Here is a 19,737-nt window from a genome sequence, read left to right as displayed (position 1 = left end):
TCTGTGTTTCTTCAGAAACGATGCAGTGATCACCAGACTCGAAATATATTTCAACAAGCACTGAACATCAATAAAAGTCTCAAGAAACGGATTACTCCGCGAGAGTGGTTTTTCGTAAGTTGATGGCGTTTTCTTTAAGATCGGCAAGCTACTCAAGAAACATCCAATGAAGTGTTTCTTCCACCGTTCCGTTGAAGGTAGTTTAGATCTACGGAGACCAGGAATGTATAAACTCCTGTGACATTGTGGAAAATTATACATGAAGTGTCGCACTGTTGAAGATATTAGCGATAAAAATAGACGTCACGCCAGATTTGGCAAGCCAGAAAGATCTTCTGTTGATGAACACTTGTTTGACGTGGGATGTAACATGAACTACGAAGTGAGGAAGATCCTTTCGTCCCCCTCCACGTACTGAGACTCCATCGTTTAAGAAGCCATCGAAATACTATAATTAACAACCTGATTAACAGCGACCAGGGATTTCAACTTAACGAAGCCTGAGAACCAGTACTGGCGGTAATAAGGCATGCCCGACTACAGACGAACGAATCCAGCGAGACGACAGGGCTGGGGAATCGAAGTCAGGACACTTAAGCTTTCCACCAATACTGTCCGAGCGCGCGAGGGTCCCGCGACACTTGGCTGCGCTGTTCCCACGCTGCGCATGTGAATACCGTAGCTCATTACTCTGTCAGGAGGTTCTGGATGTCAGCGTCTTGTATGAATGATCTACAATGATGTTGCAGCTCCAACCCTTTGACAGATTTTCTAGCGACTCACAATAGGAATACGTCGTTAAGCACATGAAGATTAAGAGCAGATGTCTTGTCCAAATACTGTGCCGTTTTCACAACACTATCTGACACGACGTCCGTGAAGCACTGAAGAATCTTACGAACCGTTGAACTGAAAGTACTGGGTATGAGCATGCAGTGTTCTGGCCTTTCCCACGTCGACCTTATAACATTTCAGCTCTTCAACACCAAATTAAAACGTTCCACTTCAATTTGTTTGCACTTATAGCGATCCCAGCTTCCTCAACCAAATTAAAACGTTGCATTAGGAGGTGTCTGCTTCGTGCAAAAGGTCTTGAGTTCATATTGACGACAACAAGTAATTCTTCATTACAGACGTTTATTTACAAACAGAACTGACAGACTTCACAGACTCAACAACTGACTCTCCGAGCTAACCGCACTGCATATCCGAACTGGCAACTGACAACTCCTAGGTGAATTAATATCTTTCCAAACAATGAGAGTCTTTAACAATGTTTTGTTTATAATACGATAGCAATTCACGACTTAAAACTAAATTAGACATAACAGAATTTTAGTACAGATTAAAGTAAGTAAAAGGATCAGTACATATAAATTCTTACAAGCATAATTTCCAGATAGATTTTATAATATTTTTCTACCAGCTTCTGGATAACCTTCACCAGATTTGTACCGATGTTTCCAGAAATATCTTGACATTTGATTCTGGATATTTCTTGAGTGATTTAGAACAACTATTTATATGTAAAATGATTTAAATCGTGTTTCAAAACGTAAATAAATCTTTTTAGCAATATTTCTTGATACAAATCGTCTTTCGAAATTAGGTTATGAAACAGTTTCACAAGTTTTCGTATTTTTGCGATCATAATATAGAATTTCTCCATAGAAAGTTCCAGAAGTGTGCATTAAACGTTCATTTACAGACTTTCTCTTTAGCTGGTGAGTTTTTAAAAGTATCTTGTCGATATTATACGAAATAATTTAGCTCAAAACTGACAATTTATACAATTAATCAGAGCTACAGCAAACAGTGAGTCTTTCTTTTACAAAATGAAATATAATTACAAAATTGAATGAAAATAGGTTACTAACACTAATATATATTTACATTAATTCTATTTTTGTTCTTTCTGTGCAAAATGTCCTAATATTGACACAGTACAATATTTAAACATCACCAAAGTTTCCCTTTACATTTTGCATATCTGTATCGACATCCCCTAAATGTCTACGGTATCGAATACTTCAATATGTCCCAATATGTCCTGTAATGTTACAACCTCCAGACCTGACAGCCATGAATTACATGGATTTCGCTGCTGGAGTTAACGTGAAAGACCTGGGACAAGGACCACCTTCACCAAAAAAGAATCCAGACCTCAAAATGAACATATCTAATGGGGTAGCGTCAGTAACTCCATGTAGACTACAGAATAAATAGTGGACTATTGATTATCGCTTAGATTTTGTCGGTGTGATCAATAAACAGCTACAAATCTTACAAAAAATGTTTCCTATACAGTCTCTGCCATTCTTATCGATGTATCGCGTTGCATGAAATAGTTATAACTGTTGGTAATAGCTTGATTCATTCTTAATTTCCCTTTACAAATAAACTCATCAGATTAATGCAAAACATGTCTGATGCACTCCTCAGCGACCAGCTGAGCCGGGATGGTGTGTGTGGATGGTGGAGGCGAGGTGGGACCCCAGTAGGCTCCAGATAAAGGCATCTGCAACGTAACAAGTTCTTTATTGAAGCTGATAGACAAATTGTGGACCGTCCTTCCCAGAAACCATACGTAGTGGGACAGACGGCTCCAATATTCGAGAACACAGCATAATCGGCAGGCAACCTGCCTTTCAAATAGTTTGCATAGTACGTTGGTAAGGCTTGTCGACTGGTAACTGTCGATGGATTTTGATGTTGGGCCTAGCTTAAGAATTGGAAGACGCCATTGAGCCATATGTGTTTGAAGATCCTGGGGGGATGGAACCGTTGAGAAACAACCAGATGCTGTATCATCTGACAGTGAAAGGAATCAAGGCCCAGGGCCGTATCGTGAAGTGAAACAAGAGCCAATAGCAATTTCCAGCTAGCGAAAGCTTCATTACGGATTTCGGCATGCAGAGGGGTGAAGGAGAGGGGATGTCGTCGTTTTGTAGCTTACAATGGTGGAAGGCAGTTGCATAGGAAGAGGTCATCAGTGTCGACGCAAAGGCGGCGCATGGTGACCAGCAAGAGCTGACGCGTCATTACAGAGACTGTCCTCAAGAAAGAGATTTGGTACAGTTGTGGATCTTTGATGCCTGGAGAACTGTGGTATTTGGCAAACGCCTGGGCTGAAGAGGCGTACGGGCCCAGGGAGGATAGCTAACACTCCCGGCATCCCTTCTTACTGCGGTTAATCAGGTAGTGAGCCGTAGTACGAAGTCGCTTGAAAGTGATGATGTTGGTCTGTGAAGGATATCGCATAAAACGTTACACGGCTCTTCGTCGATCTCGAACAGCTGCTGCAATTAAAAATTCTCAATTAAAAACAGAGCTGATCACATAAGATACCTTAATTCTGAAAGGTGACCGGTTTCAATCTATGTTAGATCATCCTCAGACCAGTTACTCGGTGAATTGAGTAACATTATAATTTTAGAGAAGATGTAAAGATACGGACAGTAAACTAGATGAAATCCCAGCGATCACTATTGGAAACAGTGCCACAGAGCTGTAACGGCTCTGGGAAAGCGCGAATATCAACTTCTTCTTGTCCTGCGGTTCCCTTTATGTAAATAAATCTCCACCCATCGTCTCCACTATTAAGTCAGTAATAGCCATAGTCATCTAGAGAGCACGATTACAAGCTTAGGATTTCAGCATAATAGAATGAAAGTTTCTAAAAAAGGAATCATACAATGACTTTGGATTTAGATACAAGAAGCTATTGCTGTTGCCTTGGTGTACCACTACACTGGCCGGTCGTGGAGGGGCCTATAGGTAGGAGAGGAGTGGTTGCAATACCTGCAACCAGTAGTAATAAATTCTCATGCTTTGGAGCATTTGTCGGATCTTTACATTGCAGTACACAAACTGTGAGGCCTAAACTGTGACGCATTGCAACCGTTTGCCAAGATAACTTCCACTTCCAAGACTGCTACCTGTTTGGTATACGATACTGTGTTGCTGTGAGGTGATGACTTCACAACCACTGATGAGAAGACCAGGAGGCTTCTACCTATGGCTTCCTGAGGCGGTGGTGCTTGCCGAACTGACTGCCCGTCACAGGATTTGGGAGGCATGCAAACTGCTGCTCTTCCTAGGTGATACCTGTAAGCAGTCATCGACATACCCCATCTCCCTTGGTGGAGGGGCGAGGCTGTGGATCATCGTCAAACCATGCTGAGCTGCTGAGAAATTATCTGAGCGCACCCCTTCAACGTCAACGAGAGTGTTCTAGTAAGACACTATCTCTGACCTGGCTAGCCAAGCCTCTCGTACGGCGTACTCTGTTCACACAAGAGGCCTGCCACCCACCCAACACCGTGAAAGCTGTAAGCTTAGAGCGATGTCCACTGGAGGTTGCCGAGACAGTGTCAGAAGGTTCTGAGGTCATACGCTTCACCGCCGCCAGTATTGTACCTTTATCGCCTAGTACGGCTCCTGCCCTGCTACGCCACTGTCCACGCTCCATTTCCTACGGGTAACAAGAATAGAGGTTCCACCAAAACCACTTTTAAATTGGCGTTAGAAGTGTTTTCGGTGGCAGAGTCACGCTGTAGGAGAACCATATCTCAGAGGAATTTTGTTGTGTTGACCGTGTTGTACCTAACGGAGGTGGCTTATCGGAAGTGAAAGTCAGAACTACGGAAATATTTGAACAGTAACAAACAAAAATTTGACTATCTGCACTGTTTAACAGTTAAAGAAAACGGTCGCCAGTCTAACTAGGCAAGAGAATTATTAACATTCTCGTTCAAGAAAATAGTTATTAGTAACTTGAATGGATAAACACAACCTATACTTTGTCACACGCGAGTGCAGTGAACTCTTGACACATACATATGTGTACGGTAAGACTGAAACTAACAGTTAAAGCAGCACAAACTATTTGCAAAATTATGACAGATACCGAAACACACTATTACTTTCAGGGCTTACACAAACTGAATGGTATTTATGATGTTATTTTTACTATTAACTGCAGAATCATTAATTGGATATAGGTTAAGTCTCTCTCAGTTAAATACGTTACTATTTAAAATGAAAGTTAATTTGAATCCACTTACAGGTTGCTCCCCACTATCATTTGACTAAAGAAATCAAGGTTTTCCTAATTAGTGGTCTTTCCGTTACTTGTTACCGAGCATTAACCCAATAGACAAGCTGTGAATCCTGTTATATTATTAATAAGCACTTCTAATACACAAGAGAGACAAACGCTTAGCAAACTTGAGTATATAACGTTCCACACTGCAGTTTTCCCCTTTTACTACATTGAGACACAAAATTAACATATATGTAAGATAGAATCATATCATGACATCGAAGTTCTTATAAAGAAAGGAGTAAACAATTTTATGTTGTCGATTCCAACAAACACATTTACAGAAGCTCAGTGATGTAACATTAAATGAAACAAAAACCAAAATAAATCATTGGAGTATTAGAGCTATGGTGTGACATGTTCAAAGACGCGTTGTGTGATGATATAGCACAGGAATTGATTTGTTGTATTGTTCTGTATATTGTAAGTATAGTTTCCCCACATCTTTCTTTTGTAACGACAGTATTGAATCCGTAAACTAGTGGAAACACATGCTGCTACTGTGGGTAAAATGGGCACTGCTGTAATAGGGCAAGTGGTAACGTATGAGCAGGAAAATGAAGAACTGCATGAGCAAGTACAAGCTTTACAAGCTATGTTAAGCAATTGCAGTCAGGATCAGGTGAAGCTGAGTTCGTGTTCAGTGCACCCTCTACATCTTTTAAACTTACAGCATCAAAACTAAAAACGCATATTTCCAGAAAAAGGACGGAGGATATATCTATATTTATCGAAGATGAATTAGCTACTGCTCAACTGCGTAATTGGGCGAATGAAAGATATTTGGGTATGGGCAACTTATGGTTAATGGGACAATCTAAAGCGTATGTAATATATCATGAGATACTTACCAAGTCAGGGTTGTTCCAGGAGATATCGGATGGTTTTCGCCAACGCTCACTGAAGCAAAACATTGCGAGATTTTTTTAAGAGAAAAAGTAAGTAGTTTAGTGCGAGAAACAACTGATCCAGTGGAATATTTTTCGGACAGGATCCAGAAGATCAAGCACAAACATACTAGTTGATAGAAAGAGCAGAAACTGATGCAGTTAACTTGCATAAAGTTGAAATAGAATTTCCGATGTTTTCTTACTTGTATCTCTGCACATATGTCGTGCAGAATCGGGAAGAAGAATCCATAAGAGGTGGCTCAAGCTATTAGCATCGCCACGTGGTTGTTGCGAGAGACAAGGAAAATATCATAAGAAAAAGCATTCGTTAAACACAAATGGGAATGAATCACACGTTGCAAGGCATTCTCAGTGGGATTGAACGCTGCACATACGTATGTAGAGACGGAATGCTGCTTCATAGGCATAGTACAGGGTAAGGAACACATTTTTAGTAGACACATGCGTTCAAGTGCCAGTTCTTTATCTGGAGCTCTTACGCAGGAAGAGTCATGGGCCTCCATGATACATATTGTGTGGAGTACGTGACAATGACATGAAGTAACTAGCCACAATACATTCTCGGCTTTCCTTTGAAGTTCTCATATTGGCATCGTCTGTGTTTTTCACGCTTATGGATGCTGTGCAGCTTCTGGTCGTACTGTACATCTGGTAATTTATTCCTGGAAGCTGAGGTGAGTTTTGTTGGTCTTCCCTTAGCTGACCTCATTTCTGTACCTTTCTTCAAGTGTGTTCTCACAATCTCCTGCATTTCTTCTCTGCAAGAGAAGTTACTTCATTGCACCTCTTGAAAGCAAAGTATGCGTTCACAACATTTACGTTTAACATCGTCGTAAAAAAGTACCAGTACCACTTTTTACCATGCACTGCTATTCTACATTTCTCTGTTAGGCAGTCGTGGAAATCGACAAGTCCCATGAACTTCTTGTATATATTCAGTGTATATGGTCTTGGAACTATGTCCTTTTTTCTTTGGAATGAATTCCAGTTCGGACTTCGAGAATATGAAGCACAGTGTCGACATTAAATGCTACAGTAACACAATTATTGTCATTTTATTTTAGAATCAATACTTCTTTCTCTCTGTCAAATCTGAACTCAAAATATCCAGTTTCTTTCTTTTTCATAACATTATCTGGTGATAGGAGGTACTTTCTTTTTCTGCTTTCTCTTATAGTTCCACTTGCCCGGCACTCCAGTTCCCTCAGCAAGGATGAGCAGATCAAGACTACTAAAGTTAATTGTCAGACAATACTTTGTAGCTGTTCGGCTCATCAATAATGGATAACCTTTTGGAAACTACTTTGGAACCCAGAGGTAGATTTGCATCGTTACAATTCTGGTCCTTCCCGCACTACAGCAAAAAATTTTAACAGCAGGCATCAGCACATTAGTCCCAAAGCTTATATCCAAAGCGAATGGGCGTCAGTCTGATAAACTGCTATATAGAGAGATGCCCACAGTACCTCACAATCATACCATAAACTACCAGATTTTCCTAAAAGACTCCCCATTTTTGATAATTTTTTACCAGAGCCCCTGCTAATGGTTTTATTTCGAAAGATTTGTGACTATGGTTTTCATTTACGTTTCCATTATCATCGAACTGTATTACAGATTTTAGTTCGAGATATGTGTTATGACCCATCGCATCGCCACGCGGGGTAGCTGCGCGGTCTAGGGCGCCTTGTCACGCTTCCCGCGGCTCCCCCCGTCGGATGTTCGACGAGTCCTCCCTCGGGCATGGGTGTGCGTTTTGTCCTCAGCGTACGTTTGTTTAAGTTAGGATGAGTAGTGTGTAAGCCTAGGGACCGATGACCTCAGTAGTTTGGTCCCATAGGACCTTACCACAACCAAACTCATCGCATCTTCCTCTATTTGAACACCGAGATCATCAACCTCAGACCAACAGCCTCTTTCACTGGGCAATTTATGATAGCCAGTAAAGATCAAGAATGCAACAAATACACGAATTTCATCAGGTAAAATTGAAAAATTTATTTACACTCCCTAGCGTATATTTTAGTTCTCTACTTTCATGCTTAGAACGTCTACTTGGAAGAGTTCTTCATAAACATGCACAGGAGTGAGACCATAATACTTTTATTTCAGTTCATCTTACAGACAAGAAGCTCTCTTGCCCACGTCAGGAAATGAATACTTCAGAAGGTGATAACACCATTTAACTTCCTCTTTAGGGTTTTTTAGAAGAAAAATTAGGAATGTCTACGATGTCTCTCTCATGTAAAATTTAGGTAGTAAATGCAATATCGCTTACATGTGTATTCTTAACACGTCATCTTCAATATTTTCCTCCTCGGTCTGCCAATCTACATCAGAGGGTAGAATTACTGTATCTGCTTCAGTTTATTCAGAAAAAAAAGTATCCACAGCCTTTTCAACAGTTTTTTTAAGAAAAAGGACGAGGCATGGAAAATAAATCTGAAAAGACCAAAAAACATAAAATTTACCGCGGAAACGCACAGTCTCCTCAATCGAGGACAGCAAGTTTTGATGCAGTGGGACACAAAATATAATAAAACTATTTTTGCCTTCATAAGTACCAAACATATCACTGAATTAAATTACGCAGCAGCCAGAACTGTCAGAAATCCTTACTTTATATGCAGACACACAAATAAAAATAGAAATAACCAGCAGACTCTGCAAAAAACACTCCACTTCCTTTTAACAGTCATCAGCTGAATAACTAGCAGCGAGATAACAATGGTGCCTATTATTGATGGAAAGCTTACTTCACGACACCAAAAGGCCATTGTTGGTTTGGAGTAGCATACATTATCATAATGACAGAAAAATAGACAGTGGACGCTAGTTGGTTATTCTGCGATTCTCGGACTAGACTTTCTTGATAAACATCATACCAAAATCAGTCTTTCACAGTATGCAGTTTGGAACAACAACAGTGAGACAATGTCGCAAGGTGGACCCATCATGAATGTGTACTCAACCGAAGTGCAGACACATACATTAAAGACTGGTTCATTTCATAACACAACACTACCTACTGGAATACTGGTTTCGATTCTATAATTGCTGATGTACGTTAGGAAGTGTTGTGTGGTAGAATCTCTACTTAGTAATGAAGATTTAGATGTAAAGCATTGTTTTTTGCGCAGAAACATAGCATGCATTTGTAACATATAAGGAGAGTTTATGGTTCCTGATAACCTAGAACGTTTTGAGATGGATGAAGTCGACCAGCCAAAGGGCTTGATGATTGCCAATTTAGAAATTCTGTATGTAGATGAAGCTGATAGGTCCTGTTGCAACCAGAGCCGCAAGTAGGCTGTTAGTTCATCTGCATTATGTGAGAAAGTGAATCACTCGCAAGGAAGTGTCCGAAACCAATGGAAACTTTCTTACCACGATTTTTATATTTGTTTAACACAACAAATCATTGATCAACATCACCTGTTACAGAACCTCATATAGATACAGGTAAAAATATCCCTGTCTGTAGGAGGCCAAATTGTGTTTACACGCATCTTCAACTGTTAATGGAAGACACACATCCCACTCCCATTATTAGGCAGCCCTTAGACAATCTGGATCAGTGCAGATATCTTTCAGCACTGGATCTAAGAATTGGGTACCGCCAGCTAGAAACAGTTCCAGATGACAGACTGCAAACTGCCTGCACAACACTATTAGTCACTAGCAGTGCCAAAGATTGTCATTTGGACTAAAAGTGCACCTGCTACATTCCAGAGACTGCTGGATTACATATTTTGTGGATTTATACCTGAAAAGTATATGGTTTACCTAAACGACAAGACTGTATTTCCTAGAGACCCAGAAGAAAAGTCAAGTGTTTAGAAGAAGTATTTAACAGACTACAAACAGCGCCAAATTCCATTTTATACAAACAAAGTCGAAATACAAGCCATGTAATTAGTGCAGAAGGTTTAAAAACTGATCCCTGACTAATTTCAGTAGTCAATGACGTCGCAAATCTCCAAACAACTAAACACTTCAGTCACTGAAAGGCCTATGTAATTACTACAGGATATTCATTAAAGATTCCAGAAAAATTGCTGTTGTAGAAAGGTGTAAAATTTGAATTTACAACAGATATCCAAAGAGGATTTGAGACATTGATGAAAATACTGGCATCAGATCCAGAACTCGTATTCCCAGATTTCGTAAAAGACCTCATTCTTGTAGTATTGAGCTAGGGTGCGTTTTCAGTCAAAATTTGGATGGTAAAGAACATCTTGTGGCCTTTGTGTCTAGATATCTTAGCAAGGCACAAGGAAATCATTCCAAGAGGAATTGCTGGCAGTGATTTGTGGAATTATACACTTTCGTTGTTATATGTATTATCAAAAGTTCAAAATAATAACATTTCTAAAATGTTTATTAGGATTAAATGATCCTTCTAGCAGATTAATGAGAGGGACACTCAAATTGAGCGAGTGTTAATATAAGGTAATTCATAAACCAGGAAAGAAGAATGTAAATGAGGATACATTAAGCAGAAAAATCGGAGTACTGCAAATAACGAGCAAAAGTATAGTCGAATGGCAGAAGGCCCAAGCAAGTGTCATAGAGTCCAAGGCATTTAAACTGCAGCCACAGTTGGTGACACACAGTGACACAAAGTGCTGACCATATGTAGTAGTTCTAACAGCATTCAGGGATGAAGTTTTGCAAAAGTTCATGACCACACATTAGCAGGTCATAGTGATCACAGAACAATGACTAGAAGAAATGGGAAGAAATACTGGTTGAGAACTAGGAAACATGGTGCAGATGAATACATAAAAAGTTTAATACTTCTTGCCCAGTGTACTAACTGTTCTGATCTTAGCCACTGAAAAGCCTACATAATGTCACTCCTCAAACCAACGCTAATAAATACTCAGGCTTTCTCTGAATCTTTACGTTTCAGTACACCAGCTACAAGGCCAAACGCGTAATGTGCTGCTACTTTTCGTCAAGAAGACTTCTTCCTCTGAGACTGCTCTCTGTGTGGGCTACCATACTTGGTCACTGTGAGCTGCCAGCCTTCCAACTGCTGATTAGAAGATTTGAAGGCATTTACCTACAGCTTGTTGTGGTGAAATGACAGTGCTTGGTGCATCGAACACCTATCGCAGTTTATAGGAGTCATGCTGACCATTTCTGACCTAGATTGGTACCTGACAGTAGTTATCAAACCCCTGGCTTTCCTTGACGAACGGACTGTATTGTGGATTATCGCCACACCACGCAGAGCAGCTGAGAGGTGACCCAAGCACACCTCATCAGTGGCAATGAGAGTGCTCTGGTAAAATATAGTTTCCATCCCGTTCAGCCACACCTGTAATAAGGGCTGTTAGCTCACAAGGCCTGCCACTGGCCTGACCTCACAATTACATGAGCTAATCGACTTGGGTGACGTCCGCTAGAATTTGTTGTGACAACGTCTGTAATTCTGAGGCTGCCACCTGACTGTCACCAACCTCGCTGCTGATAGAGAGGACAATAAACAATTGTAAACGTTAGTAAAATACATATTTGTTCTGCTAATGCTGTACCATTAGCGCCCAACGTGTCCACTGACCTGCTGCACTGCACTCCACAGTCCATCATCCCGACAATGGCAGAGATCTCAGCCCAATGCCATACGTACAGACTGGTCCAGGTACCTATTGGCGCCAGCATGATTGCGACAGGAAACACAATAGCCGTGATGGATTAGGAAACGGTCAGCTGTAACTTGCGTTTCTTGCACAGCCACTTAACTTGCAGGAAAGTATGAAATAAAGTGTTGTAGTTTGGACAGTTCCCCTGAATGATACACTACCGGTGTTCATGTTAGACATGAAGGCCGAGGAGTACTGGCCATTCCCTATGATCGTTGTCTTTCATTGATAAGGGAAATCTGAAGGCGTGGGGAAATGTGATGCCTCCATGGTTATCGAAGTAGTTTTTAGTGGTTAGGATCCTTGTGAGGGCCTATCCACAAAGAGAATGGGGACGAATGAGGAGTGCTCAGCCCTTGGACCCACAGGCCACTATTTCTTCAGCCATGTCAGGCGTTTGGCCTCTGATATGTTGGTTTTCACGGAGACTGGCTGCAAGAGGAAGCCTCATCACAGGCAGTCACTGGAGGAGGAAGCTGCTCCTTTTCTGGGTGTCGGAAATCTTTTCCAAAGATGGTACAATTGGAATCACACAAGAGGGAAAAAAATTCCTGTAGTAGTTGGTGTTGGATTTGGATTGAAGTCAGCTGATAGGTATACCTGCTTAAAGGAAGTCCCTCTAACTAAGGGCTCACCTTCCGAGGATGTAATGTTTCCAAGCAGAGAAGGAATTTGCATATTTCATCAAAATATAAGAGGTATTAGAGATAAAGTTAGTCAACTGATTATAAATGTTTCTCAAAGAGTTCCTTGTGGGGTGGGGGAGTGGCTCTGTACGTAAAAAACAGTATTCCATTGGAGTCCATAGACTTATCACGGCACTGCACTGAGCAGATATCTCAATGTTGTGTAGCAGTAGTTGAATTTAGTGAAACTAAACTCCTAATTGATGTTGTTTATTGGTCCCCTAACTCCGACCTCAGCGCATTTCTGCTCCAGCTAGAGAGGTTTATTGATTCACTTTGTAGGAAGTACCAGAAACTAGTTATATGTAGCGACTTCAATATAAATTTTGTATATGACAGTGCAAGAAAAAGGATGTTGGTAGATCTCCTAAATTCATATGATCTGATACAACTTGTGTTTTTTCCAACTAGGGTGCAGGGGAACAGTAGCACAGCCATAGACCATATTTTTATTCATTCTTCATTAATAGATGAGTATTCCGTTAGTAAAAGCGTGAATGGCCTCTCAGATCACGATGCAAAAATTTTAACACTAAAAGGCTTTTGTATTCAAACCAATGTCATATTTAATTACAAAGTATGTTTGAAAGTTAATCCAACAGCAATAGAGAGTTTTTTAAACCATGTCAAGGACAAGAGTGGCAGCATGTTTATAGTGCCGATAACATAGATGATAAATACAATGCTTTCCTTAACACATGTCTCATGCCCTTTGAGAGTTGCTTTCCATTAGAACATTCTAAACGGGGTACTAGCAGTAATGGGCAGTCCGGGTGGCTGACTAGTGGGATAAGGATATCATGTAGAACAAAGTGGGAATTATATCAAAATGTTAGAAGTAGTCACAATCAAGCTACAGTAGCACATTACATATAGTATTGTAAGGTGCTTAAAAATGTTATTACGAAGTCAAAGAGTATGTTGTATGCAAGTAGAATAGCTAATTCACAGGATAAAATTAAAACCATATGGTCAGTTGTGAAGGAAGTGTCTGGTCAGCAACACAAGGTCGATGATATAAAGTCAGTTCACAGTAAAAATATTTCTGTTAATGATAAATTATTTAACAATCATTTTCTGAGCATTGCTGGTGAATTGAATAAAAATTTAGTTTCCACAGGAAATCATACAACTTTCTTGGCAAATGCCTTTCCGAGATTGATGTCTGAAATACTCCTCTGTGATACAAACAAGAGGGAGATTGAGTCAATAATTAAATCACTGCAGACTAAGCACTGTTGTGGTTATGATGGAGTGTCTAGCAGAATATTAAAGTACTGTGCTGCATATGTTAGCTCTATATTTAGCCATATTTGTAATTTTTCCTTTAGGAATGGTCAGTTTCCTGAGCGATTAAAGCACTCAGTAGTAAAGCTGCTTTATAAAAAGGATGAAAGGGATAATGAAAATAATTTTAGACCTATTTCTATGTCATCAGTGTTTGCTAAAGTTCTTGAAAATGGTGTATATGTAAGGATAATTGATCATTTTATATCAAACGATTTGCTTTCAAATTTACAGTTCGCTCTTAGAAGCCGTTTGACAACTGAAAATGATATATTCTCTTTTCTCTTTGAGGTACTGGGTGGGTTAAACAAAAGGTTTCGAACGCTTGGCATATTTTTTGATTTAACTAAGGCATTTGATTGTGTTGACCACAAAATATTGCTCCAGAAGTTGGACCATTATGGAATTCTGGGAGTAGCTCACAATTGGTTCACCTCTTACTTTAACATCAGACAGCAAAAGGTAATTATTCACAATGTTGATAACGGCTGTGATGTAGGGTCTGAGTGGGGCATGGTCAAGTGGGGGGTGCCCCAGGGGTCAGTGTTGGAGCCACTCCTGTTCCTTATTTATATAAATGATATGCCTTCTAGTATTATGGGTAACTGTGGTAGTAAAGGAAGTTGTGTGAAACATTGGCTCGGTTTCAAATAGTGCAGTACATGACCTCAGTTCGTGGCTTGTAGAAAATAAACTAGCGCTAAATCACAGTAAGGCTCAGTTTTTACAGTTTCTAACACACAAATCAACAAACCCTGACGTTTTAATTTTACAGGATGGACATATGATTAGTGAACTTAAACAGTTCTAATTTCTAGATGTTCAGATAGATAGTAAGCTGTCGTGGAAAGCTCACATTCAGGATCTTGTTCAAAGACTTAATACAGCCATTTTACTATTCGAACGGTATCAGAAGTTAGTATCGTTCGACACGAAAATTAATCTACTTTGCTTATTTTCATTCGCAATTGTAGTAAGGTATTATATTTTGGGGTAACTCTTCTCATTCTAAAAGGATATTTTTGGCTCACAAACGTGCGGTTCGGACAATAAGTGGTGTTAGTTCACGAACCTCGACATCTGTTCACGTGTCTGGGTAGTCTGACATTGGGCTCTCAATACGTGTATTCCTTAATGTCGTTTATTGTTACCAATATTTCTTTATTCCCAAGAATAAGCAGCTTTCACTCTGTTAATACCTGGCAGAAGTCAAACCTGCATTGGGACCGGACTTCCTTAATTCTTGTGCAAAAAGTTGTGCAGTATACTGCTGCAAACATTTTCAATAAGCTGCCACTGGAATTAAAAAATCTTAGCAATAATCCACGCGCTTTCAAATCGAAACTGAAGAGTTTCTTCCAGGGTCACTCCTTCTATTCTGTCGAGGAGTAAATGAAAATTTAAGGTAATTTTTATTGTATTGCTGATATCCTTTACTTAAACTTATGGGTTGACTTTTTTAAGGTTCATGAACATTTATTTTTATTTGTTATTACGTAATTTCATGTACTGACACGTTTCATGACCTTGGAGATTTGCTCCTCAATTTGGTCCTACGGGACTTGACGAGTAAATAAATAAATAAATGAAGGAAGGCGGTGGGAGAACTAGTTTGGCATAAACAGAGATGCTGATGGTGACTTTCATGTAATTGGTTTTCATGTCAACAAGATGCAGGCATTATTATTCTTTTGTGCCTCAGTATATGACAGGCAGTCAACAGACTTATATACGTCAATTCTGATGACTGGGCAGATGGTTTAACGTGGAGCACGGTGTTCTAAGCAACTGACGTACAAAACTGATTGTTCAAAAGTAATACCTTTGTGGATTCATACTCCATAGTTAACACATTTTATGTCTGCAGGATAACGTAAGACCGCAGCATAATCATTGGAATCGCCTGATGGGTGGTGGAACATGAAGTTTTACGTCACACCTTTTACCATGACTTGCACTTTTTATGGTAGTCATTCCCCATCAAAGGCTCAGATAAATGGAAATGTTTCTGTTTCTGTTATCCTTGGGACCTCTTGGATAAAGTCTGTGGCAGGTGGCGTGGAAAAATTACTTTAGCGACAGTCTCGGCGGACAGTAGAGTACTGGCGGATTTGGGCCAGAAGCGACGGTTTATGGGTAGATATTAGGAAATGTCAGTAGAGATATGTTACCGTTGTAGCTAGACCCCAACGATATCTCCTGAGGCAGCTGCGGCATCAGAATCAGTAACATGCCACAACCATCAACACAGTGGTCAATTCAACTGCGACATAGGCCACTCGCTGTGAGAAGGTGTGTGGTGTTGGTTTCAATTTTGTATGTTCAGTTCCCCTTTTTGTGCTAGTTAAAAGGCTGTACGGGAGTGTATGGGTGCAGCTAGCGATGTTCCAGTGAGATTTCCTGTGATAGTGGGGTGCGCTGATATAATACTTTTAATGTGCTTGGTTTATATCTGTTGGTTATGATCATAGTTCCCCAGACTCAGAATGAAGAGTTTGTTCGAGTGTCTCGAGTTCTAGTACATTCGTACCTACCCCAATCAAGGGCTCTCCCCACATGAGCTATCAAGCCGCATCAAAGGCCATCTGGCACGATGGTCGTCGCCTGGAGTCCTGATGCGCTGGAAGGGTATCTGCTCCTTGGCATGCGTAGGAGCTAGTAGCTCAACCTTCAGCAGCGTCTTCCGTGTGTTCCCAGGCGGCTCCAGTGTAGTGGTATGTTGTCACTGTGCCTTCTTGTAATGTTTTGTGGTTCCTGGCTGTATGTGGAGAGGAGATGCGTTAGGTGTGTTGCCGGTTTCCTCTCACTATAACACAAAACGCACACGTTGTTAAAATACACTTTATTAAAAGAACCAATTGAGTACTTAACTTCATTGATGTCCAGTCTGAAGTTCTGTGGTTAACAGCAATCAAAGAGGAATTTGTACTATTGAATCCTGTCCGTGCCCATATCGCAACTATAAACAATGACTAACGTTACCTCACAGGTGCGAGGCGACTGCTATCATTTTGGTGGAAGTCTAGAGCACAGTGCGACGTATTGAGGTGCAATACGAACTGAGTCCCGATTCGACTTAGTGAGGTACTGAGACTGAGTGAATGAGACAGCTGGTCGCCGGCGGCGGCCTATGGGCACGCTGTCCAGGGGGCATTATCTGCGCGTAACCTGGGGGCGTGTCTTGTCTTTTCTCGTCAAAATCGCCTTCAGTTCAGCGCCTGGTTTACCATGTTTGCTAGTGCCGACCGGTGTGCTGGCGAAGCGTACGTCAGCGCAGGGTACATAACGGCCTCATGGTGGACTGACTAATACACAGGCACATAAGGCTCTAGAAGAGTATTATATACAAATGACCTTCAACAGTCAGCGGGCACTATTAATGGAGTTCTTCCACAGTTGGTCCACACTGCAGAAAACATTTTGAAAGTTAGTTCAAACTGAGAAGGTGACCTGGCCCAAAATATGGTGAATGAAAGAGTATTGTAGCAAAAGCAAGCAGAAGTCAAGGAATAGGCGGGTTGATATCATAGGTTGCTATCACGAGAAAGAGAGTAAGAGAAAGAAGCATAACCTTACATAAGAGATTCCAACACAAGGGAGCAAGTAGGTGCTGCGGTAGCTTCGGGCCCTACATTGTTCCTATGGTTCGTGTAAGTTCCGAGATGAACTACAGAAAATTCTTGGCGACAACCACCAGGAAGTCCATTTAGAGGAAGAACTTGAAGAATGAGATCAAATGTCAAGGGGTAACGGCACACTCCAACATACAAACAAAGCTGAGAAACTGTCACATGTGATGCAAGGAAATTCATAAGACGTGTACCAAGATCTCGGGGTAAAGGATGTAACAAGAACTGAGGAAATCAAATGGTGCCAGCGGATCGAGGAAACGCAACAGAAATAAAGATCGAAAAGAAGATATATGGTCACTCGCAACTTTTGTTCCTACGGCAGTTGTGAAAGACCACCACTTCCTCAGCTCTGTTATACACCAGAGAGAAGAGATGGAAGAGACACATAATTTTATTGTAACTGCAACTGTCGGATTGGTGAGTAAGAGACAGAAAACAAGTCGATATGTCAGAAAGTAAGAGGCGGTATTAAAGAAGTGATGAATCGGTCATCACCACAAATCTCCACCACCAGCTGAATGTGCCAGGAAGAATAAGACTCGGCCAGCTTGGACATACGCTTCAGCCATCAAGCGACAGCCAGCGACCCGATCAACCAAGGCGCAAGCAACTCCTACGCCAAGCAGAGCACACCATAAAAGAGCAATCGTTTGGAGGAAAGAGCACTGTAGACGGCATGGACACATTGTACACTACTGCAGAGAAAGAGGGCGAGTTGTCGACGGCTACTACCCTGCCTGACGTCGACGCTCCCAACAGTTCATTCCCACTAGTATACTGCTCTTTGAGATGAAGTCCATCGCCTTACTCTGGACGATGTCACTCCTCAACACGCGGTAACCGATTCGACGCTATACAGTGATTCCAGCAGCTCGACAGCCAAAAGCTACTCAGGTTCGAAAGAGAAATCTTCAAGCCAGTAACAATTATTGGTACTGTACGTGTTAAGGAGGACTATGGATTGCTAACTGTTAGGCACAGCCGCAACTCATTCCTAAAGGCATGTGCATAGAGACAGCCAAACCATTCCAGGAAGGCAGCATCATGCTGTAGACGAAGAATCATCTCCGCTACCACTACAGACAAGGAAGGGCAGAAAGCTACTAACGAACTGCCATTACGATCTGGCCTAACTGAGGAACAACTTCGGCGGATGACAGCTGATAAGCGTTCCTTTTCGCATGCGTTTCAAATCTAACTGGGAGCAAAACAATCGACATGTTCCATGGTAAAACAAAGTATCACACAACATCACCCACAAATTAGCCAGTGGTCATATATCATCGTCGACCGAAAAACAGGTAGTTACGGAGGCAGTGGAGGAGATGCTGCAACATGACGTGACTGAATGTTAGGAGAGTCCTAGGTTGTCTTCTCTGGTCCTGTGAAGGGGAAGGGCGGCAAATGAAATTTCTGCATCGGCTACCGACAAATGAACAGGAAATGAGAAGAAGTCTCCCCATTTCCGTACACTGATGACGTAATAGACTACTTGAAAGGAACAAAGTATTTCTCAACTGTAGTCATGTAGACAGGCAAACTGGAAAATCGAGGTTGACTGGGATGACTGGGGAAACATTTTTCAAAATATGTGACGGCCTCTTTGAGCATAATGTTATGCCATTTGGTCTGTGTAACGCACCAGCCTCCTTCGAGCATATGATGGGCAACCTGCTGCGGCACTTCAAATGGACAATGTGCTATGTCGATGACGCTAGCGTCTTTTAGAAACATTTGAAGATCGTCTAAGCTACCTGTCAACTGCACTGAAGTGTATACAGATTGCTGCTCTCCACCTGAATCCGAAGAAGTGTGTTTTCGTCACCCAAGAAGTAAAACCCCTGTGGCACCTACTGAATGGCGATGGAGCCTATCTCGATCCGAAATAGAAAAGAGCAGTCACAGATTTTCCGACTCCTCAACACATGCATAATGTGAGAAGTTTTCTCAGAATGCGCTTCTACTACAAGGTGAAAAGGACTTTTGTGCCAAGGCTCATTCATTGCAAGAACTACTTCCAGAAGACGACAAATTTTTCTGGAATGAAGAATAGGAAAATTTCCCTTGTCTTCATAAAGGTACTCACACCTTCCCGACTCCTAAGCTTTGTACGGCGAGAATGGCGAGACAGAGCTGAACATCTACGCTGGCATTTGTGGGATGGGTGCAGTTTTAGTGAAACTTCAGGAGGACTCTGAAAGTGTGATAGCTTACACTTCCAAAAAACTCTTCTTGTCTGACATGAGGTACAATAGAACCAAGAAAAGAGTGCCTTGCATTTTTCTTGGGCCACTAACATGTTCTGGCTGAATTTAATTGGCAAACCATTAACCACTGTGCTGGCTGAGTAGCCCGGAGGGTCTTTTGGGTCGACTGGTTTGACGGGACTGAGGCTCTGAAGTCCAATGTTGCAGTGGTATACAAAAGCAGATGCAAGCACAAGGATGCTGTTTGCCTTTTAAGGAA

The sequence above is a fragment of the Schistocerca gregaria genome, chromosome 1 (assembly GCF_023897955.1).
Source record: "Schistocerca gregaria isolate iqSchGreg1 chromosome 1, iqSchGreg1.2, whole genome shotgun sequence".
NCBI lineage: Eukaryota > Metazoa > Arthropoda > Insecta > Orthoptera > Acrididae > Schistocerca > Schistocerca gregaria.
Note: the sequence above shows the minus strand (reverse complement) of the source record.